Source organism: Canis lupus, chromosome 14 (genome assembly GCF_003254725.2).
Source record: "Canis lupus dingo isolate Sandy chromosome 14, ASM325472v2, whole genome shotgun sequence".
Lineage (NCBI taxonomy): Eukaryota > Metazoa > Chordata > Mammalia > Carnivora > Canidae > Canis > Canis lupus.
The window spans coordinates 26,379,792-26,403,931 of NC_064256.1; the positions used below are offsets into that span (position 1 = coordinate 26,379,792).

The 24,140-nt window shown below is 35.4% G+C and overlaps 1 protein-coding gene and 1 long non-coding RNA gene across 2 annotated transcripts in view; both read right to left on the reverse strand.

The window, feature by feature from the left end:
• Window positions 1-24,140, reverse strand: part of THSD7A (thrombospondin type 1 domain containing 7A) — a 428,255-nt gene that overhangs the window by 217,695 nt on the left and 186,420 nt on the right. The gene's annotated exons all lie outside the window — the stretch shown is intronic.
• On the reverse strand, window positions 2,006-5,947 carry LOC125752470 (uncharacterized). Its single transcript, XR_007402025.1, has 3 exons — window positions 5,097-5,947; window positions 4,242-4,354; window positions 2,006-2,672 (listed from the first exon to the last, which is right to left on the reverse strand). It is a non-coding gene; the product is annotated as an uncharacterized LOC125752470 (long non-coding RNA).

Genomic DNA, 24,140 nt, shown 5'->3' on the forward strand with positions numbered 1-24,140 from the left:
CTTAGTATGAAGCATAGAATGGTTCAAGGTTTTCTAACTATTCACAGAACTGAAGACACTTGAAAACTCAAATACTATATTAATGCTAAGTGACTTGATTTTGATCAGGTATTTTCTTGTGTACTAGTGATTGAAAATAATTACTTTGTAAACTTAAATATATCCCTAAGAACAAAATCTGTATTGATTACTGTCATAGTTGCAACTGCTTAGTTCATCCAACTGAAAATATAATGCAAATGAAATAATTGGCATAAATATTGGAAAAGATAAGAGAGAAATTTCTTTTGTTAAAGCTAAGATTATATAATCTGAAAACTTAAGAGAATTTAATAAAACACTTTGGGAATTAAAAAGAGAATTGGCAATGTGGATGGATGTAAGTTAAATATGTACAAATCAAATAGTTTTACCCTTATAAATGCACCTAGACACAGAAATGTTAAAAAAAATCTATATTAGCAAGAAAAAAAATCACATACAAAATATTTAGGAGCAATTGTAGCAAGAAATATCTAGAATCCATATAAAAATTGCAGTATATTATTTAATAACTTGACACATAAGAGCAGAAGAAGGGATCCCTGGGTGGCCCAGTGGTTTAGCGCCTGCCTTTGGCCCAGGGCGCGATCCTGGAGACACGGGATCGAGTCCCACATCGGGCTCCCGGTGCATGGAGCCTGCTTCTCCCTCTGCCTGCGTCTCTGCCTCTCTCTCTCTCTCTCTCTCTCTATGTCTATTATGAATAAATAAATAAAATCTTTTAAAAAAATAAGATCTGAACAAATAGAAAACTATAATAATTCTTGATAGGATTTCAAAGTTACATTCAAATATGAATTATTCCAGTTAAAATCACATGGTTCATCATAGAATTAGATATAAAGGCCACAGGGTTAGGATAGCTAGAAAATCACAAAAAAAGAAGAGCAGAAGGGGAGTATTTGCTATTTTAAATATAGCAAAATATACATTCATTATAGAAATGTCCATATGGTATCATATAGAAGGAGATATATCAGTCATAGAGAATCCAGAAATGGATTCAAAAAATGTGAGATATTGATAGTTCAGTAAATGAGGAAGATATGACCTATTTAAACAGTACCAGATAGCCAAAGCAAATTAAAAAAAAACTCACAAAATTGAAGCCGTGTCTTACACATTCACAAACTAAAGCCCAAAAGAGAAGATGTAAATTTAAAATTAAAACAACATAATATAGTTTAGAAAGATTTAGAAAACTTAATTTGCAACCTATGACTAGGAAGGCCACCTTAACCTTAAATGAAAATGCACAAGCAGAATAAAAGGCAAACATGTTCAATGTCTTAAAAACTCAAACCTAGCGCTAGTCAGTAGACTGATAAATGTGTACAACCTAAAATGGATGTTACAAAGACTGAATTACTGTGACACAAGCTGTTATAAATTGATAAGAGAAACACAAATAGAAGAGAAATGAACATGTACTCTGTTCATTTTATATGTAGATGCATGGCAGCAGAAACTCAAAAATCCATATACAAATGACGAAGTGCTCAAGTTTGTCACCCAGGGAAATGAAAAATCAAGCAACAGTGTCATATAACTTCAGCTTGCATAAGACTAGTAACAAGAGCTTTTTTGTTCAGAGGAACAAGAGAAAAAGTGTACTCTTATTAAACACTGGGTGTTAGCACCTCCTTGGAAAGTATCTAGAAAAATCTTTTAAAATTAAATTTGACCCAGCAATCCCATATCTGGGAATATGTGCTATAAAAGTAAAAATATCAATTCACATAGATATATATATATATAAGGATATATATATAGTTCTTCATGTAGCTGATTCCTAGTAGTCATAAGCCAGAAATAATTTAATCACCATCAGCAGGGAATTTAAGAATTAAAAAAAATATGGATTAGAGTTATTCCTTATAAATTGGAAGGGTTTCCACAGGGTTTCATTAGCTAAATGAAATATGTACAATATGATCCATTAAAAAAACAATGGACCGAGTAAGCTAGTTGCCTGCATGCATATGTATAATCATTATGTGTAGTCTTATATGATATGGCTTGTTAATATACCTCATGGGTAAAGGAAATGTGCTTGATGTATTAATATGATACAAAAAATGGGGTAGTAAATTTAGGATGCATGATATAATCCAACAGATACATAACATGATGCTCAGCCACCAAGATTATTAATAGTGGTTATTTCAGGGTGGTTGGATTCTTGGTAGATTTTCTTTTTGCTTTATATTTTAACATCGTGCTCTTAGTTTAAAGATATTATTAATTTTATAAACAGTAAAATAAGTCTATTCCCACTGTGTATGAAGAGTAATAAAATATTGTTTATATAATTGTATTATGCAATATTTACAGGTAAACTAGAGGACACAAGACTACAGAAATATGATCAGGAAAATTTAAAAAAATGAAGTGTGGTTTCATTTATTGTTACTGAAATATACTGGATGTTCAAAGCTTTCAGATATCAATTTCAGTGTAATTTTATAATATTGATGACTGCAACAAATACTACAACAAATGGGGGTGCCTCGGTGGCTCAGTTAAGTGTCTGCCTTCAACTCAGGTCATGATCCCAGGGTCCCTGCTCAGCAAGGAGCCTGCTGCTCCCTCTCCCTCTGCCTGCTGCTCCCCCTGCTTGTGCGCACTCTCTGTCAAATAAATAAACAAAATCTTTTAAAAAATACTACAACAAACAGTTGAATCATTTATGATCTTTGGCACCATATCTAGTCACAAACAACTGTTTTCAGAGATAAATTTTGATATGATTTATGAGTTTTATCTAAGCTTTTAATTTAAAATAGGCAGCTAAATAAAGGACCATTTCTCCCATTCTTGTACTTTCAAGAAGACAGGTAACATGAAGAAAGACACAGAAATAGCAAGTGATTGAATATGAGTCAGTTCAAATATTTTTGATTTTCTAATTGTATAATTGGTATTTAACTGTGCTGACTTCCTAGAATAATGTGCCTATTTTATAATTATTTTGTTTGTGCCTATATGACATCATTTCCACCTTTGTATAAGTAGAAAATGCTGAATAAATATGTGCCCACCAAGTATTGCTCATCTCTGACCTAGAAAAAGGCTCTAGTCTGGTGCAACCCTTCCTGACAATCCATTATACTCTACTCTTGGATCTGGAGAGTAAGTTATTAATGGCAAACCAAGGGGTTGACAAACATCTGATGACTTGTGTGATGATTTTTCTTAATAAAAACTAGTCATCTAAATAACTGACAATTTATTCTTACTTTATACCTTTTTCTCCCTCAAATACTCTAAAGTTGTAATTCCAATGGACATTCAACAATCACTTTCTTTTGTTGAGGTATATTCCACTATTAGTTTTTCATTTAGATTTAGCATTTTCTTTAGAAGTCTCAAATATTCTTATCCATCTTGTCATTTAAAAAGTTTCTGGATAAAATTCACCAGAACTTTTTTTTTTTTTTAAGCCAGTGGTAGATCAATGGGATTGAGGCTACTGTCCTAGATTAATTTATTTACATATATAAGTACTGTCACACATTTGTGTACAAATGAAATAATAAATATAATATTTATAAAGAGATTACCCATTTAAGACATAACTGAAATCATAACTTTAAAAAGTGATATTGTCAAAAAAAAAACAAACAAAACAAAACAAAAAAAAAAAAAATAAAAAGTGATATTGTCAATGTGGTCATTTGTAATAGAAGTGATCAGTGCAAAACGATCAATGGAGTTTCAGGGGTCATATTTACTAGGTGTTAATGACAAAACCCATCTTATCCTTAGGCAGCCATGAAGCCCTGAGCACCTCCTCAAAGTCCCCTCAGGGGATAAGGATCAGAGAGATATTTTCTAGTAGTTCACAGTCCAGTTGACAAAATACATGAATGATAAAACCTATGCTTACCATCGAAGGAAAATTTAGCAAAAGTGAAGCATTTCATTTAGACCCAAGATGATAGAACTAGATCTTTTCCGTTATTACTGTTTGTTCAACTTTTCCATCAGCCATTCTCAGAAAATGTCTCTGGTGAGCAATAAAAACTTACCATTTGATGATGTTCATGGCAACAGAACAGGACTATTGCCCCCACTTTCAACGTAATCTCAGCTCTACTTGTGCCTTTGACTCCCCTGGGCCCCAGGCTGTCAGCTTGATAATGAAAGTAAGTGGTAAAATGAAACTATGCAAAAATATGTCACCAGTGCCCTCTTACCAGGGAACTCCACAAATCACATTAGGAAATGTTTCTTTTCAAATTGATTTATTTCACCGCACTTTGCTTTGGTTGTTCAAATGCAAACGGCTTCAGAAATCATATTTGCAAGTCTAAAATTAAGAGGACACAGCAGAGCATATGCATCATTCATGATGATTTCATAGCGTTCCCTAGCCTGATTTACAGTTGACAAAATTAACATTACATGACATGATCCATTATGTGTTTTGTTCAACATTATATTATCCAAATAACGACATATTCCTTTCAAACTAATTTCAATTCATTTCAACTTTACCATTTTTTTTTTGTCATTTCTACCCTTTCCTTTCTTTCTGCCAAGGTAGCTTATAAATTTTATATGATTCTATATATGATATCATAATTTCCAATATAATCCTTATTTTCATATTTTTATTTTTTAATCTCAGATTTGGTTTATCTCACTTTCCTTTTTTTTGGTTAATCTCCTTTATTACATAGAAAACCCCACATTCTCCTGAACTAAGTCAGGATTCTGTCATGGAGGAGTGGTTGTAGTCATTAGTCTGTTACAATAAAAGATAAAAAATATAAACAGATTCTCTCTGCATCCACCTTTATTTTGAATGTAGTATCTTACAAGTCAGGAAACAAGGATGGAATAATAAGAAATGCTGGTAATAAATGATTTTGCGATAGAATCTAAGATGCACTAATTCTTTCATCAGGAAAATCTCTATGATGTATTTGAAGATCAATATATTCAATGACATTGGCTGTCACATAATTGTACTAGGTTTACTGAATATCATAAATCATGCAAAAATTATTTTTAAATATCCTTATCAAAATAGTAAACTTTTGGGGTACCTGAGTTGCTGCTCAGTTAAGTATCTGACTTCAGATCTCATCTCAGTTCATGATCTCAGGGTCTTGAGATTGAATCCCAAGTCTGGCTCTGCACTGAGCATGGAGCCTGCTTAAGATTCTCTCTCCTTTTGCCCTTCCCTCACAAGTTACACACACTCTCTGTCTCTCTCAAAAAAAAAAAAAAAAAAGTAAAGTTTTACAGAAATAGAATTTTATTTTGTGCTTAGTAGATTTATCTAAAAATTGTATCCTATTAATGATATTTGGATGCTCCTAGAATTTAAAATACTTTCCTTGGCTAATATGAGTAGAATCCAAGACTCTATGAGCCGAATAGAAAGGCATAATCACAGTGAAATGTATATACTTACAACATAAACACTTATCTTCTTAACACTAGTGTCATCCTAGTATATGAAAGGTATATAGATGTAAAAAAGGTGCTTATTTTCATTATAAAATCAAATATATGTTGATTTCTTTCCATCTACAGAATGTAACTGCTCTTTTGAAAGAGATTTAAAGAACCCAGTGATAAGATAAAGTTTATGTTCTTGTCTCCTTTTGTTTTCAATGATCTTTACCATCTAATTTTTATTTTATTTTATTTAGCTTTTATTTATTTAATCTGAGAGACAGAGAGAGAGGCAAAGACACAGGCAGAGGGAGAAGCAGGCTCCATGCAGGGAGCCCGATGTGGGACTCGATCCTGGGACTCCAGGATCACACCCTGGGCTAAAGGCAAGCGCTAAACCGCTGAGCCACCCAGGGATCCCACCATCTAATTATTTTAAATTTGTTTTTTATTTATTTATTCATGATAGACAGAGAGAGAGAGAGAGAGAGGCAGAGACACAGGCTGAGGGAGAAGCAGGCTCCATGCTGGGAGCCCGACTCGGACTCGATCCCAGGACTGCAGGATCGCGCCCTAGGGCAAAAGCAGGCGCTAAACCTGAGCCACCCAGGGATCCCCCATCTAATTATTTTAAAAGCACCCTTAACTGTTAATAAAAATTTCTCTTTCAGGAAGATGGTGGAATAGTAAGAGGACCCTAGCCTCACCTCCACCAACAGATATACCTAGATAACACTCTCATCAGTGCAAATAATCCAGAGAATGACCCAAAGACTCACAGAATATGTTCTGCAAATAACTGTAGAGAAGAGGCCACATCAAAAGGGTAGGAAGGGCAGAGACACAGTCAGGAATTAGAGGGCCTCACAGGACTGTCTGCAGAAGCAAGGGATGTAGCTGCTGAGGAGAGGGGAGAGAAGCAGACTCCTACACGGAGGAAGATGAATCCCCATAACATTTGGCTTTGAAAACCAGAGGGCTTCAATTTCATAAGTTCTTATAACAGCATGGCATAAAATTTGGAATTCTAAAAACTCAGCAGCTCAGAGCTGGGAGATCCTAGAGGGTGAAAAGAATTTGAGTGTCCAATCTTAAAGAGACAGCACAACAAAGAGCCCAGAAGCAGCAGTTTGAAAGGTGCTTGGTGTATATGAGAGGGAGTTATTTATTAATCTCAGAACATGTCCAGAGGAACAGAAATCTCTGGGGAAGTCTTCCAGGAACACAGAAATTGACAAGCACCATTTTCCTCTCTCATCCCCCAGCATAAACACAGGGTTACCTGTGGGACTTGTTACCTAACTTGCTAGCACTGCCACCCCAGCCTGAACTGTGCTTCTGCCAATCCACACACACCCCCAATTCCGCAGTTGCAGTGCTGCAGGGCTGCTTCCATAGAGAAGGGGGCAGGCCCAAAGCTTGCTAGCACTGCTGCCCCACCTCACCCTCTGTGCTGTGTTTCAGCAGATCCACCCTTTCCCACATGCTCTTGGCCAGAGTCCATACGGGGTGGTGTCAGAGGCCTGATAGTATGCAAACAGCCCTTACAGTGGCCACACCACTGCCAAAGTGATTTCTGCCCCAGAGAGAGGGAAAGATAATCACACACACACACACACACACACACACCAGTTACATGGAAGCCTTAGCTGTGGGCCAGTGGCAGATAACTGGGCTCACTACAGGGTACAACACAGAGAAAGCACCATGCAGTTTGGCATTGCTGCATTTCTGGCAAATGCCTGGTCTGACTCAATTCAAGGCCAAGGCATTCCCAGAATGGCCCACTAATACCACAAGAAGAAAACACTGCCCACTACAGGCAAAGAGATCCCTGGCAGATGACTAAACTGAAGAAAAAGGTGGTTCAGACACAACAGCAGGGCATACGCATCATATATAGAGCACATCCCTGAAATGCCAGGTCCTGGTGAGCATGAGACATGACAGGGCAGGTCACTCCAGGATCTCTTCTCCTTAAGACCATTACTTTCAAGTGCAGGAGATGTAGCTGTCTTTCCTAACAGAGAAACAGACACAGAAAATTAGACAAAATGAGGAGACAGAGGAATATGTTCCCAAATGAAAGGACAAAATCACAGCAAGAGACCTCCTAAGAGAAATAAATGGAGATAAGTAACATGTCTGATAGAGAATTTAAAGTAATGAACATAAACATACTCATTGGACTTGAGAAAAAAATGGAGGATATCTGTGAGATACTTAACAATGAGATAAAAAAAAAAAAAAGAACCAGATATGAGGAACACAATAAAGGAAATTAAAATCACACTAGGTGGAATAAATAGCATACTAGATGAAGCAGAAGAACAAATCATCAGCAACCTGGAGGAAAAAGTAATAGAAAGTAATCAAGCTGAGGTGATAAGGAAAAAAATGTGCAAAATGAGAAGAGACTTCGAGAAATCAACAATACCATCAGGTGAAATAACATTCACATTATAGGGATCCCATAATAAGAAGAGAAAGAAAGGTGGAAGCAAATTTATTTGAAGAAATAATAGCTGACACCTCCCCAAATCTGGGAAAGGAAGCAGAAATGCAGATCCGGGAGGAACAGATATGTCCCAACAAAATCAACCAAGGAAATCCACACCAAGCCACACAGTAATTAAGATGTCAAAGAGCAGCGATCAAGAATTTTTAAAGGAGCAAGAGAAAAGAAAGCAGTTACACATAAGGGAAATCCCATAAGGTTATCAGTTGATTTTTCAGCAAAAACTTTGCAGACCAGAAAGGAGTGGCATGATATATTCAAAATGCTGAAAGGAAAAAAAAAATCTGCAGTCAAAAATATTCTATGCAGTAAGGCTATCAATTAGAATAGGAGAGATAAAGAGTTTCCCAGACAAAGAAAAGTTAAAGGAATTCATGACCACTAAATCTGCCTTACATGTTAAAGGGGACTCTTTGAGTGGAAAGGAAAGACAGAAACAAGAGCAAAAAAAAAAAAAAAAAAAAAAAAAAAAATAGGAAGCATAAAAGTAGCAGAAGTAAGTATATCTGTAACTATCAGTCAAGAGACTCACAAAAATAATGTAAATATGACACCATAACCTAAAATGGATAGAGGAGAGAAGAATGGATTCAAACTTAAGTGACCATCAACTTAATATAGACTGTTATATTAATAGTATAGAAGGTATTATATACAAACTGAATGGTAACCACAAATCAAAATACAGTAATATAAAAGCACAATATAAGAAAATAGATCCCAAATATATTACTAAAAAAGCTAACTAGTCATGAAAGAAGAGAGTAAGAGAATAAAGAGAAAAAACTGCAAAAACTACCATAAAACAAGCACAAAATGGCAAAAATACATATCTCTCAATAATTACTTTGAATATAAATGGACTAAATGCTCCAATCACAAGACACTGGGTGACAGAATGGATAAAAAAAAAATAAGACTCATCTATATGTTGCCTACAAGAGACACTTCAGATCTAAAGACACACACAGATCGAAAGTGAAGGGACAGAGAAGCATTTATGATGTCAAAAGAAAGCCAGGATTGCAATATGTACATTAAAAATATAGACTTTAAAAGAAAGATTGTACAAGAGACAAGGACACTATATAATCAATCATTCACAGGAGAATCCAACAAGAATATATAACAATACTGTGAATATTGTAAATATTTTTGTACCTAATGTGAGAGCACTCAAATACTTAATGTAGTTAATAACAAATATAAAGGAAATAATTGATAGTAATAGAATAACAGTAGGGAACTTTTAACATCCACTTGCATTAATGGACAGATACTCCAATCAGAAAATCAACAAGGAAACAGTGGATTTGACTAATATACTAGACCAAACGTATTTAATATATTCAGAACATACCATCCTAAAACAGCAGAATACACATTCTTTTGAAGCGCACATAGAACATTCTCCACAACAAATTACACATCAGGACACAAAACAAGCCTCAAAAAATTCAAAAAGATCGAAATTATACCATGTTTCTGACCATAATGCTATGAAACTAGAGATCAACTGCAAGAAAAAAATGAGAAAGGGCACAAATACGTGGAGGTTAAGTAACATGCAGCTAAACAAAGATTGGGTCAATCAAGAAACCAAAGGGGACATAAAAAAATACACAGGCACAGTGAAAATGAAAACACAAGGGTCCAACATCTTTGAGATGCAGCAAAAGATGCAGAAATTCTAAGAGGGAAAGGTATAGCAAAATAGGCTTACCTCAAGAAGTAAGAAAAGTTTCAAATAACTCAACCTTAAACATAAAGAAGTTAGAAAAAGAATAAACCAAACCCAAACCCAGTAGAAAGAAAGAAATAGTAAAGATGAAAGCAGAAATAAATTAAATTAAATAAACAATAGAACAGATTAAACCAGGAGCTAGTTCTTTGTAAAGATCAACAAAATTGATAAACCTTTAGCCATACTCATCAGAAAAATAAAAGGATTCTAAACAAAATCAGAACTGAAAGAGAAGAAATCACAACTGACATCACAGAAATGCAAAGGATTCTAAGAGAATATTATGAAAATTATATGCCAACAAATTGTGGACAACCTAGAAGAAATAGATAAATCCTAGAAACATATAACCTCCCAAAATTGAACCACAAAGAAATAAAAATTTGAACAAGCCAATTACAGCAATGAAATTGAATTAGTAATCAAAAAGCTCCCAACAAACAAAAGTCCAGGACCAGATAGCTTCACAGGTGAATTCTACCAAACATTTAAAGAAGAGTGAATACCCATTCTCAAACTACTTAAAAAAAAAAAAAAAAAAAAAAACAGAAAATGAAGGAAAACTTCCAAATTTATTCTATAAAGGCCTGTATTATCCTAGTACCAAAACCAGATAAAACACTACAAAAAAAAAAACCAACCCAGAAATACAGTCCAATATTTCTGATGAACATAGATGCAAAAATCCCCACCAAAATAGTAGCACACTGATTCCAACAATCCATTCAAAAAATCATTCATCACTATCAAGTGGGACTTACTGCTAGGATGCAAGGCTGTTCCAATATTTGCAAATCACTCAATGGGATACACCACATCAATAAGAGAAATAATAAAAACTATCTGATAATTTCAGTAGATGCAGAAAAAGCATTTGACAAAGTACAACATCCATTCATGAAAAAAAAAAAAATCTCATCAAAGTAGTTCTAGAGGAACATACCTCATTGTAATAGAAGCCATATGTAAAAAAGTTCACAGCTGACATCATCCTCAATGATGAAAAACTGAAAGCTTTATCCATAAGATCAGGAAAAAGACAATAATGTCTACTCTCACCACTTTTATTCAACATAGTACTAGTCGTCCTGGTCAAATCAATAAGGCAGAAAAAGGATTAAAAGGAATCCAAACTGGTTAAAGTAGTGAAACTTCTACTATTTGCAGATGACATCTTGCTACATCTAGAAAGCCCTAAAGACTCCACCCCAAAACTACTGGAATGGATAAAAAAAAAATTCAGTAAGGTTGCAGGATACAAAATCAATGAAAAGAGATCTGCTGCATTTCTATACACTAACAGTGAAGGAACACAAAAAGAAATTAGTAAGCAATCTCATTTACAATTGCACCAAAAGTAATAGAGTACCTAGGTACAAACTTAACCAAGGAGGCAAAAGACCTGTACTCTGAAAATTATAAAACACTGATGAAAGAAATTGAAGATGATACAAACAAATGGAAAAACTATCTATAATCATGTATTGAAAGAACACTGTTAAAATGTCCATACTACCCAAAGCACTCTACAGAATTGATGTAATCCCTATCAAAATACAACAGCATTTTTCACAGACCCAGAACGAGTAATCCTAAAATTTGTATGAAATCACAAAAGACCCCAAATAGCCAGAGGAATCTTGAAAAAGAAAATCAAATCTGGAGGTATTACAATTCAGATTTCAAGTTATACTACAAAGCTGTAGTAAACAAAACAGCACACTACTGGCACAAAGATAGACACACATATCAGAACAAGATAGAAGGCCTATAAAAAAACCTCATAATTATGTGCTCAATTAATCTTCCACAAAGAGGTAAGAATATGTAATAGGAAAAAGTCTCTTCAACAAATAATGTTAGGAAACTTGGATAGCTATATGCAAAAGAATAAAACTAGCCCACTTTCTTACACCATACACAAAAACAAACTCAAAATGGATTAAGGACCAAACTCTGAGATGTAAAACTGTAAAAATTCTAGAAGAGAGCACAGGTAGTAATTTCTCTGACATCAGCCATACCAACATTTTTCTACATATTTCTCCTGAGGCAAGGAAAATAAAAGCAAAAATTAACTACTGGGACTACATCAAAATAAAAAGCTTCTGAGCAGTGAAGGTAACAACCAACAAAACTAAAAAACCAACATACTGAATGGGAGAGGATATTTGCAAATGATATATCCAATAAAGGGTTAGTATCTACAATACATAAAGAACTTATAATACTCAATACCTCCAAAGATCCAATTAAAAAGTGGGCATAAGACATGAAAAAACATTTCTCCAAAGAAGACATCCAGATGGCCAACAGACACATGAAAAGATGCTTAATATCACTCATCATCAGGGAAATGCTAATCTAAATTACAATGAGATATTACCTCACACCAATCAGAATGGCTAAGATAAAATGGCTAAAAAACCCCACAAGAAACAAGTGTTGGTAAGGATATGGAGAAAAAGGAACCTCTTACCCTGTTGGTGGGAATGCAAAATAGTACAGCCACTGTGAAAAACAGTATGGAGTTTCCTCTAAAAAATTAAAAATAGAATTACTATATGATTTAGTAATTCTATTCCTGGGTATTCACTTAAAGAATACAAAAATGCTACTATATATCCATTTATATTCCACAGTGGAATAGTATTCAGCCATAAAAAGAATGGTATCTTGCCATTTGCAATGACATGGATAGAACTAGAGAGTATAATGCTAAGTGAAGTAAGTGGCTCACAGAAAGACAAATGGCATATGATTTCACTCAGGTGAAATTTCAGAACAAAGCAAAGAAAAAGAGAGGGGGGAGAAAGACATAAGCCCCCAAATAGACTTTTTCTCCCTCTGGACTCTTAACTACAGAGAATAAACTGATGGTTACCAGAGAAGAAGGCATCAGGAGGATGGGTGAAACACGCCATAGGGATTATGGAGGACACTTATCATGATGAGCACTAAGTAATGTAGAGAATTACTGAATCTCTATATTATACATCTGAAGCTAAAATAACACTATGTTAACTACACTGGAATTCAAATAAAAACTTAATAAAAATTTTAAAAACCACTAAAATTTTCACATTTTGCTGAGCTATTCTCAATTTACACAACAATTTTACATGCCAGAGAGCTCCGTTTTCAATAAAAAGTGTTTGAAAACCTGCATGAAATCCAAAGTGCATCAGTATACCACATCTTGGATAAAATCCCAAAGTATTCAAATTTCAGACTACTGAAAATAATTTCTGAGATATTCATAGTTATTATTCTTGACTTAGACTATATCTCTTTTCCTATCTCTATTCTTATTCACCTTCCAAAAGGATTACATGTGTATTCATATACATGTCAGTTAGTGGTCTGGTTTATGTCTATGAGAAGTCTTTTGAAAGCTTTTCCTTTTTTAAGCCAAGAAGAAAATTACTGTAATCTCAACTATCAATGGTCATTAGTGATTCTTCTTCAAAAACCTGCTTTGTTTTTTCCAGCACTGTACACTGTACATGATGGTCCCAACAGTTCAAAATCTTTTCAGTACAATGGCTTCTTGTACCAAGCACAGTACAATTACTTTGCTCACTTACAATTCAGCTCCTGTCCTGGTAAATACTACTAAACAAAATTTCCCTGGTCACAACTTTTAGAATCTAGTATCACTGACCATATATTTGTACTAAATGGAGAAGGAAATATTTGTCAAAGAAACCTTTGGGAAAAAGCTAGATAATCACTCTATAATAAGATGATAAGAAAAATAAAGAACATAGCAAGGTCAAAGTGTGAGTAGAGGCTTAAAATCATGGCTAATATATAAGCAATAATTTTAAGAAGATAGTAAAACATAAAATTACTAATACAATATATTAATAGACTCTATAAGAGTTAGCATATTCTTAATTAGGTTATAGAAATAGTGCCTTAATAATTTGTTAAACTCCTTATCCTAAGTGGACTTTTTTTCCCTTTGAAAGCATTTCCTCCTATTTAAATCCCTTCTTGTTATATTCCAGTCAGAGGGAGACTCAGTGCTGCCCATATAAAAGTAGCAGAATTCCAGCAAATAAATGAAAACAATGGGTGAGATCACAATTGCTGTTAGGGAGAGGCAAGGTCACCACCCCAAACAGTGGTCAGGCAGTGCAAGGAAGTGCCAGCTCAAGGAAATTTGCTCTCACACGGGCTCAAGAAAGAAAGTTAAACTTAGCACAATCAAATGGAAGATATTACTAAGGCTCTGAGGAAAAGTGAGGAAATTAGAATGGACTTTATTTAAACTTTATGTGAAGAAGGAATAAACAGTGGTATCTATAATTTGAGTTATGGTTGGTCCTTAGTCCCCAGAACTTTCTTTTAACTTATTAAATAGTCTTAAAACATTACCTAAGAGCTTCCTTTTGTTCAATTGCTCCCTGAGAGGCCATCATTTAAACCAAAAACACTCCTGTGAGGTGAGAGAGAGAGGTATAGGAGGGGTGAAGTCAGCCCAGGCATGATGAGACAGACCATTGTGCCTTAGGATGTGGGAAGTGATCCTGGTAGTCACACTGATTGGATATTCAGAAGAATTTGCTAGAGGTTTATAGGTAAACATGGACAATACTAGCTTTAGTCTGCCAGCATCAGTGTCAATTACTTGATAGTTGTGACTAAACAGTTTAGTGGTTTCAAGATATACAAACAGGGGTAGAAGATAACATAAATAAGGATGCTTATAAATGTACCAAAAAAGTTAAACTAAGTAGACTAATGCTTATAAACTATTGGAGTACATTTACAATATCAAGGAAGATATATGTCATTTCTCCTTACAAAATATAATTTTATAATTTCTACAAAAATATATTTAACTATGCAATAGTAATTGTTTAGTTTTAACCAGTCACAGTAATATTAAAATACATTCTAAACACTGTTTCATGAATGAAACTGATACCTCTATCCTATATTCTCTTAGGTAAATATGATTTATCTGTCTGCAGGACATTCTTTTATTTTTTATTTTTTTTAAGATTTTATTTATTCATGAGACACACAGAGAGGGAGAGACATAGGCAGAGGGAGAAGCAGGTTCCCTGCAGGGAACCTGATGTGGGACTCGACCCCAGGACCCTGGGATTACGACCTGAGCTGAAGGCAGATGCTCAACCACTGAGCCACCCAGGTACCCCTGTCTGTGGGATATTCTCTTGCAAATCTCAGTTACACTCTTTATAACCTGTGGAAGTGTTGATTTTCCTAGTGGCCTCAGTTATTTACTAAAAGGCTCAATTTCTTTTTTTTTCTTTTTTTTTATACTTTAAGTTCAATTTGCCAACATACAGTATAACACTCAGTGCTCATCCCATCAAGTGCCCTCCTTAATGCCTGACACCCAGTTACTCCATCTCCCCACCTACTTCCCCTTCTGCAACCCTTTGTTTGTTTCCCAGAGTTACGAGTCTCTCATGGTTTGCCTTCCTCTCTAATTTTTTTCCACTCAGTTTACCTCCTTTTCCTTATGGTCCCTTTAACTATTTTTTTATATTCCAAATATGAATGAAACTACATGATAATTATCTTTCTCTGATTGACTTATTTCACTCAGCCTAACACCCTCCAGTTCCATCCATGTTGATGTAAATGATAGGTATTCATTCTTCCTGATGGCTAAGTAATATTCCATTGTGTGTACACACACACACACACACACACACAAACACACACACACACCACATCTTCTTATCCATTCATCAGTCAAAGGACATCATGGCTCCTTCCGCATTTTGGCTATTGTAGATACTGCTGGGGTGCAGGTGTCCCATCATTTCACTACATCTGTATCTTTGGGGTAAATACTCAGTAGTGCAATTTCTGGGTCATAGGGTAGCTCTATTTTTAACTTCTTGAGGAACCTCCACACTGCTTTCCAGAGTGGCTGCATTAGCTTGCATTCCCATCAAGAGTGCAAGAGGTTCCCCTTTCTCCACATGCCTGTCAACATTTGTTTCTAAAACTGAAAGAATCAATTTTCATTATTTAACAAACATTTATTGGGGACCGATTATGTGCTAAGAATTGTCTTAGCTGAGTGGGAGATAGAATGGTTAATATTGTGTCTATCTTTGATGAAGTAGCTTGTGTAGCATTCATCTATTGCTATTGCATATATTATATATATAGAATATTTTCTGACATAAAACAGATCATAACTTCTGAGAAAACTTTCAAAATTTAATAAAATGTAGTTTGTAATGAAATGTGGGGCCTGCCATAATATAAATAACCTAATTAGTTGTGTTTTTGTTTTAAGTGCACCACTAAAGAGGTATCTTTTATTCAAGGAATGAAATTAGGTTGAGGGAAAGAGCAGAAGGAAATATAAACAAACTTAGGTAATACCGTAGGTATTACAGATCAGGATGGGAGGTGTGCCTCGACTCAAGTCTGAACAGAAAAGTATCATGCAGTCAGTGAGAGATGTTAAATAAAGAGCAGAAGACAAGCTTTCTTTATAAAATTTTGACAAGAGTAGCCATCTTGAATCCTAATGTTGGTTTAGTGAAACAGTGTATATAGTTATTGGCCCCGTTGCTCTAGTATTTTGAAGTGAATCTGAATACCTCTGGTAGGGGTATGAAAATATACATGCTTCCTTTTTACCGATTCTAGGTAAGCATATGCTTTGCTTCTCCCCGCACTGTTATACTCTATAATCAAAATGGAGCACTTTCTGGAAACATGAAAAAAAATTTCAAAAAGGGAAGACTGACATTTCTGCTATGAAACAGCCTTATTATAAAAAGGTGGAGGGATAATAATTAGATCAGATCCAAAAAAGCTATAACCCCTAAAACAAAAGGTATCAAGAAGCCTATTTCAAAAATGGCTGTGCTTCAAGTTTTGAAATATGTGCCCATCTGCTGAGACTGAGCCTAAGCTTCCTCCTAGAAACACTTTTATGGGAACTGCCTTTCAGCTAGGCATCCGGGTCAACACCGGGGTCTCACATATACAACAACTGGGCAGCCCTGCTCTAGGCTATGTCGCTGCCCTCTGCTTTTGCTCTTTTTTGGGTGACCTGGGCAAGTTACTTAAAATTTCAGATACTCAATTTTGTTATCTATAATATAGGAATAGTAATATCTGCTTTATTTTATACATGATGATTTTTAAAAAATTACTTCCACATAAAAATTATGTTTTTGTGTAAATGCAAAGTTAATTCTATACCTAGCCAATGTCGGGCAAATAGTACTGCATAGTTAATAATTGTTTATTGGTTAATTATAATATGCATATCACATGGTAATTCTATTCATGAATCTCCACTGACCAATATAAAAAGTTTATTTTACATATATATAAATCTAAATATATTTATAAAATATTTATATTTGTATTTATATGACATAAATTTATATAGAAAATATATTTATATAAAATATACATTTATAAAAATTGTGTATTAGACTAAAAATCACTACTCTTCATGGTTTGCCTTAAGATTTTAGGTAAAGATAATGTGAACCCACATTGATTAGCAAAATACTAGTACTGTTTTATTTCTCTTATACTGTTTTCTTTTTTTAAAGATTTTATTTATTCATGAGAGACACAGAGAGAGGAAGAGACACAGGCAGAGGAAGAAGCAGGCTCCATGCCGGGAGCCTGACGAGACTCAATCCCGGGTCTCCAGGATCACGCCCTGGGCGGAAGGCAGGTGCTAAACTGCTGAGCTACCCAGGGGTCCTTATCTTATACTGTTTTAATATGATTTTTAGTAGTGTACATACTTTTTCAATAGTGCATGGATTTAATTGATAAATAAATGCTACCTATGTTGGAATACATTCAAAACACCGTTTTTAATAAAAGTGGAAATGACCGACTCACAGGACATAAAATCTAAACATATAAGCTGGACATCCAAGATTTGCCTGGTTTTTCCTTTGGTCTAGTTTCTCATTCCTTTATAGGAAATCTCTGGATGTGTGAATGATCAGTGTACATCACATCCTTGCTCAGTGAATCATTACTGATTCAAATCTCAGGGCCTTTGTTTTTGCTGTTCCCATATTTTTCTTTCATTATCCTCTCCTACCTTAGGCATATCTACTAAGACATAACCTTAGCAGCGTTTCCTCCCAAACACCATTTCTAATCCTGTCAACCTCACTCTAGGAAGAACTTGTTGCCTAGGTTGTCACTTGCATATACTCTCTCTATATAGACATAAGATAGTACTTGTTGAATTTTATTGCTTTTTTGTGCCACTCTTCCCATAGCAAAGAACAGGTCCTTGAGATTACAGTGGCTGCTTTTTTTATTTTTTGGTTATATATTCCAGCACCCAGAATGTCTTGATGTCTTGTACTTTGTTGAACAAAAATGTAAATAAGCAAATGCATAGTTTATTAAGTAATACATAATAGCAGTGACATAGAAGTAGTTCTCTGACTCTTAACATTGTACTCTAGTATAGCTGTTATATCCATCAGGGAGCAGAAAACAGATTGCAAAGTCACATAGGTTAAATGAGAAGAATTTAATAAAAGGATTATTAACAAAAGTGTGTGTAGTGTTCAGAGAAATTACCAACAGATGGGGGAGCACCCTGGGGTTAGCAGGTATGGGAAGATTATCATCTCAAGGTGATAAAGGGATGATAGGAAAAAGATTTTACCAGAACCTGAGATGGACCTAGAGCTGTAGGGCAAAACTGCTGGAGAGCCTTTTGTTGGAGGTACTTAGTCACTGCTGACCCCAAAAGACAGGAATATATACTCAATGCCTCTCTTCCCACAGTCTTATATGCTGCTGCTGCCTCCTATGGGTCGGATCCAAGCAGAAAGTAGAGAACCAGAAAACTTTAACAAGGATCAGCCTCCCTCCACATAAGCAGCAGAGTCTAGAAGGGCTGAGAGCGGCTCTCTAAGAGAGAAATGTAAATGTAATATACTGTCCAGGCAGCTCTGCATTTTGAGACAAGTAAAGCCACATACTTCTGTTAACTCTATACGTACAAAAGAACGTGGGCACACTGACTCTATTTCTTCAGCCAATTGTGGCCAGCAGGAAGGTGAGGCAAGCTGATGAAAAAAATGGTGAGCATCTGGCAAATCAATACTTTCAATGTTACAGAAAGTTTTTTAATCTAAAAGCCTGCTATTTATGCATGAAAAGTAGTAATTTTATAAATGGATTCTAAATAACCTAAAAGTAGTCAGTATTAGTTTAAATAGTAGGGCAATTTACCTCCTTCTTTTTGGTAAGGTTAGCATTAGATTTGCAAGTGCACCGATTCACAGAGCCATCCTGCGGGGATGGGCACTCCGGAGCTCCACAGCACACCCACCGAGTAAAAACTTCATCGATACTTTCTTTTTTTTTTTTTTTTTTTTTTTTTTTTTTACTTATTTATTTATTTATCATAGTCACAGAGAGAGAGAGGCAGAGACACAGGCAGAGGGAGAAGCAGGCTCCATGCACTGGGAGCCCGACGTGGGATTCGATCCCGGGTCTCCAGGATCGCGCCCTGGGCCAAAGGCAGGCGCCAAACCGCTGCGCCACTCAGGGATCCCTCATCGATACTTTCAAGACTGCAAGCTGTCCTGTTGTACCTGCACTAGGCATGCATTTGTTCTGATGTTTCTGTATGAATGGATTTTTAGAACACGTCAAAATTCATTAAATTTCTGCCATGAAAGATATATGGGGTGTTATATCCACAATTTTAGGTATAGTTTCGGTTCAGAGTTCCTAGGAATCACAAAGCTTGGAAGGCTTTCAGAGATTTTTCGGCTCTCTCCTTCCTTCACTCATCACGGCTTCCTTCACATGCATTTGTCCACAAGAAAACGGAGTCCCAAAAAGTTTAAATTATTTGCTCAATACTATGTAGCCATGGGCGTATAAGTTTCCCTATTTTTATTACTTATTTCTCCTAATTACCTATTACTTAAGTTCTCTTATTGATCTGGCCAGGTTTTTTGTTGTTGTGTTTATTTATTTATTTATTTATTTTTTTACTATTACATAGCCAGTTGCTTTATGTTCACCTTAAAGAGAAGGATGGAGTAGTTAACAGCTAGCATTCTAAGGTAAAATAGGAGTTAGGCACAAAGAGACCATGTTGAGAAGAAATACACCCATATATTAATAGATATAATTTTGAAGATGAAAGGGTATGTCAGAGAAGTATGAGTTTAGAAAAAAAAATGCAGAAAGCCACTTGAGTGTCATTCACTACTATCTGAAATACCAAGACTCAATTTATATAAAGCCTTAAAAGGAAAAATATAATTGATAACAAAATGACAGAAAAATACTCCAATGTGCCAATTTTTCCAGGGATACTAGATTATTCTCCTCTTCATACCTTAGCCAGCTTTTTTAAAAGATTTTTTTAAGAACAGTTTTAGATCTACAACAAAATTCAAAGCAAGGTATAGAGATTTACCATAAACTTTCTGACCCTCCACATGTAGGCTCCCCCATTTCACATCACTCATCTGAAGGGCACATTTTTTACCGAGGATGAAACTACACTAAAACACCAGCATCAATCAAAATCCACGCTTATATTAGAGTTAACTCTTGGCGCTGTACATCCTGCCAGTTTGCAGAAATATATAGCAGCATATATCCATCATTATAATATCCTACAGACTATTTTTTACTCCCCTAAAAGTTATCCATGCTCCCCCTATTCATTTCTCTCTCCTACCTAACACCTGGCAACACTGTGTAGATATTATGTGGATGTATGTTTTCACTTCCTTTGGGTAAATGCCTAGGAGTGTGATTGGTGGATCCTATGGCAGTATGTTCAGTTTTGTAAAAAACCTCCAAACTGTCTTCCAGAGTTGCTATACCATTTTGTATTCCCACCAGCAATATTCATTTTTGTTGCTTCACATCCTCACCAGCATTTGGTATTTTCAGCGTCCTGGAGTTTTGCTATTCTAACAGGTATGCCGTGGTATCTCATTGTTGCTTTAAAATGCATTTCCTCAATGACCTATAATGTAGAGCATTTCTTCATATGCTTATTTACCACCTGACTTTCTTCGGTGGTGAAGTTATGGTCTTTGGTTCATTTTTAAATCAAGTTGTTTTCTTATTGTTCAGTTTTAAGAGTCCTTTGTGTATTTTGGATAAGCATCTTTCATCAGATGAGTCTTTTGCAAATATTTTCTCAGTCTGTGGCTTGTCATTCTCTTGACATTGTCTTTTGCAGAGCAGAAGCATTTAATTTTAATGAAGCACAATTTATCAATTATTTCTTTCACACATCATCTTTTGCATTATATCTTAAAATGTATCATCATGCCCAAGGTCATCTGAGTTTTCTCTTATGTTACCTTCTAGAAATGTTATAGTAGTTTTGCCTTTTGCATTTAGGTCTATGATGCATTTTGAGTTACTTTTTTGGGGAAGGTTATAAGGTCGATGTCTAGATTTTGTATGTGTGGGTGTGTGGATATTCACTTATCCCAGCACTGTTGGTTGAAGAATCTCCTTGCTCCATTATATTGTCTCTGCTCCTTTGTCAAAGGTCAGTTGACTGTATTTTTGAGACATAGTTATTTTTTGCCCTTTTATGTTTATTCCTAAAATAAATGTCTGCTTTATTAGTTATCTAGAAACTACATAGATAGATCTGGGTGTTTTTGTTTGTTTGGTTGGTTTTTGTTTTGGCTTAGCCAACAGAAATATGTTTCAGATCCCAGTTCTGTCTTATTCCTTCAGGAATGTACCAAGTGGAATTTCCCATACTTCTTAGCAGTGCGTCCACTGGATTTATAATTATAAGTAATTGTCTTTGTCCAATACAACAAAACAAGGCATGTGCAAATGGAAAATATCTTCCAAAGTAGGCACTACTTCCACTAAATGTTGCTTGTATTACTTATAACAGATTTTGTAGTTCTTCTGAAACATGTTATATCTTTATATGCAGATTCAGGACTTTATTTCAAGTCTAGGACAGCTAAACTGTCCTAGAGGTGAGAGTGGCTCAGAGTAAAGCCTTAAATCTCAGGCTACATTTGTTGCAATCTGGAGATGTCTGCCTCCCCTACCCCCTTTATTCCCCACTTCACCTTTGACAGCTTCTCTGAGCCAGGAGACCTGGGAAATTACATTCTCACTGAATTACCCTCCAGCTATACTTCCCCTGTGATTCTAGGGTGAAGAAGTGGCTCTTAAAGGACCCTCCTCCACATTTCCTGTGGCTTGCCTGTACTCTCCTCCCATCCACGCCCAACTGAAATAATCCAGTGATAAAATCCGGAAATGAATCTTTCAGGATTATATTCCAATTATTTTAAAGGAATCTCATTCATGACTCAAGTTCTAGGTTCCTTTTCTTTTTCCCTTTTTTTATCTGCATATAGAAGTGCTTATTTCTTTTAATAATATTTCTGGTTAGGGCAGGATAGTGGAATACAACTGTGCTTACTCTCTCGTTTGTTTAGAAAGCAATTACTGCATTGGACCGAAAGTGTGTGTCCTTCCAAAATTCATACTTGGATACCTTAACTCCTAAATGTGATAGCATTAGGAGGTGGAGCCTTTGGGAGGTAATCATGTCACAAAGTGAATCCTCATGAAGATCATTAGCATCCTCATAAAGGGACCCAAGAAAGCTTTCTCCCACTCTGTGTCCATGTGAGGATACAATGAAAAGACAGAAGTCTAGAACCCAGAATAGCGTTTTCACCAGTGAATCTGCTGTTGCCTTGATCTTGGACTTAACTTTTGGGACAATGAGAAATAAATTGTTTATAAGTCACCTAGTCAATGGCACTTTGTTATAAGAGCCCTGACTGAGATATGTACTTCACTTGCCAATAGCTACATATTGCATACAGGGAAGCACTGTGATTTAACTAGTCATTTTATTAGTGGAATTCTGATTATTTTGCTACATCAAATCATGCTATCACAAGAGCTGTACATATATTTAGAAGAAACTCATAGTAATAGAATCACTGACCAAGGTAGTGTCCTTTAAAAATTATGACACATAATTGCAAAATTATTTTTCAAATAGGTTGCACCAATTTTTGCCCCCACCAAGAATATGTTTGTTTTCCCCAATTCTTTAATATCAAATGCTATTATTAATAAAATATCAAGTCTCAGACTTCTATCCTTATAAAGACCTGCTTCCAGGGTTGGCCCTTGGTAGGCAGCTGGGAACTTACCTGGTAAACAGTTATCTACACTGCTAAAAAAATTTTTCTCTGAATGAGAAAACTGCCATAAATGATAAAGTTGTTCATTATGCTTAATTTATTTGTATAAACAATGTGGTTTATGTTGAACATTTGCTTTCCTTCCAGGAGTTTAGGATTTTTGCATGTTCTAAGCAGAAGGTGCCTATGTGATCAACCTCCATTAAAAATTTGGGACACTAAGTCTCTAATAAACTTTCCTAGCAGACAGTGCCTTGTACAATTTGCTGCAACTCTTCATTGGAGGGATTAAGTGCAGGCTGTGAATTTCCACCAGGAGAGGATACTGGAAGCTTGAAATTTCCAGGAGAACCTCATACAGAGTTTCCTCTGGACTTCACCCCATGCATATGTTCCTTTATAATTTTGCTTTGTATCCTTTCACTGTGATGACTCTCAGACATATGCTGAATCCTTTGAGTCCTTCTAATGAATTCCCACCATTAGAGGTGGTCTTAGTGATCCCTGACATGCTATTAAACATTTTTATTTACTAATTTGATAGGTGAAAATGGGACCAAACATTTTTTGTATTTCTCAATTATGATTGAGGATTAGCAAATTTTCTGTGACCTGAACCTGTCCTTTGCTGATTTTAATAGATTTTAATTTTTAGAGCAATTATAGGTTCACAGCAAAATCGAGTGCAAATTATAAAGAGTTCCTATAAACCTCCTGCTCTCATATATGCATAACCTCCCCATTATCAACTTCACTCACTAGAATAGAACCTACATGAATACATCATAACCACTCAAAGTCCGTAGTTTACACTACAGGTAACCCTTGGTGTTCTATAGTCTATGCATTTGTGCAAAACTATAAGGGCATATGTCTATCATAATATCATACAGAGTAGTTTCACTGCCCTAAAAATCTTTTGTGCTCCTCTGTTCATCTCTCCCTTCCACCTAAACCCTGACAACACTTCTGCTCTTTTCACTGCCTCTATGGTTTTGCTTTTTCCAGAATATCAGAGTTGGAATCATACAGTATGCAGTCTTTTATTTCACTTAGTAATTATGCATTTAGTTTCTTCCATATCTTCTCATGCGTGATAGCTCATTTCTTTTTAACACTGAACAATATTCCATTGTCTGTATATTCTGTAGTGTATCGATTCATCTTTTGAGGGATATCTTCAAGTTTTGGCAATTATGAATAGAGTTCTTATATAAATATCTCTGTGTAAATATTTGTGTAG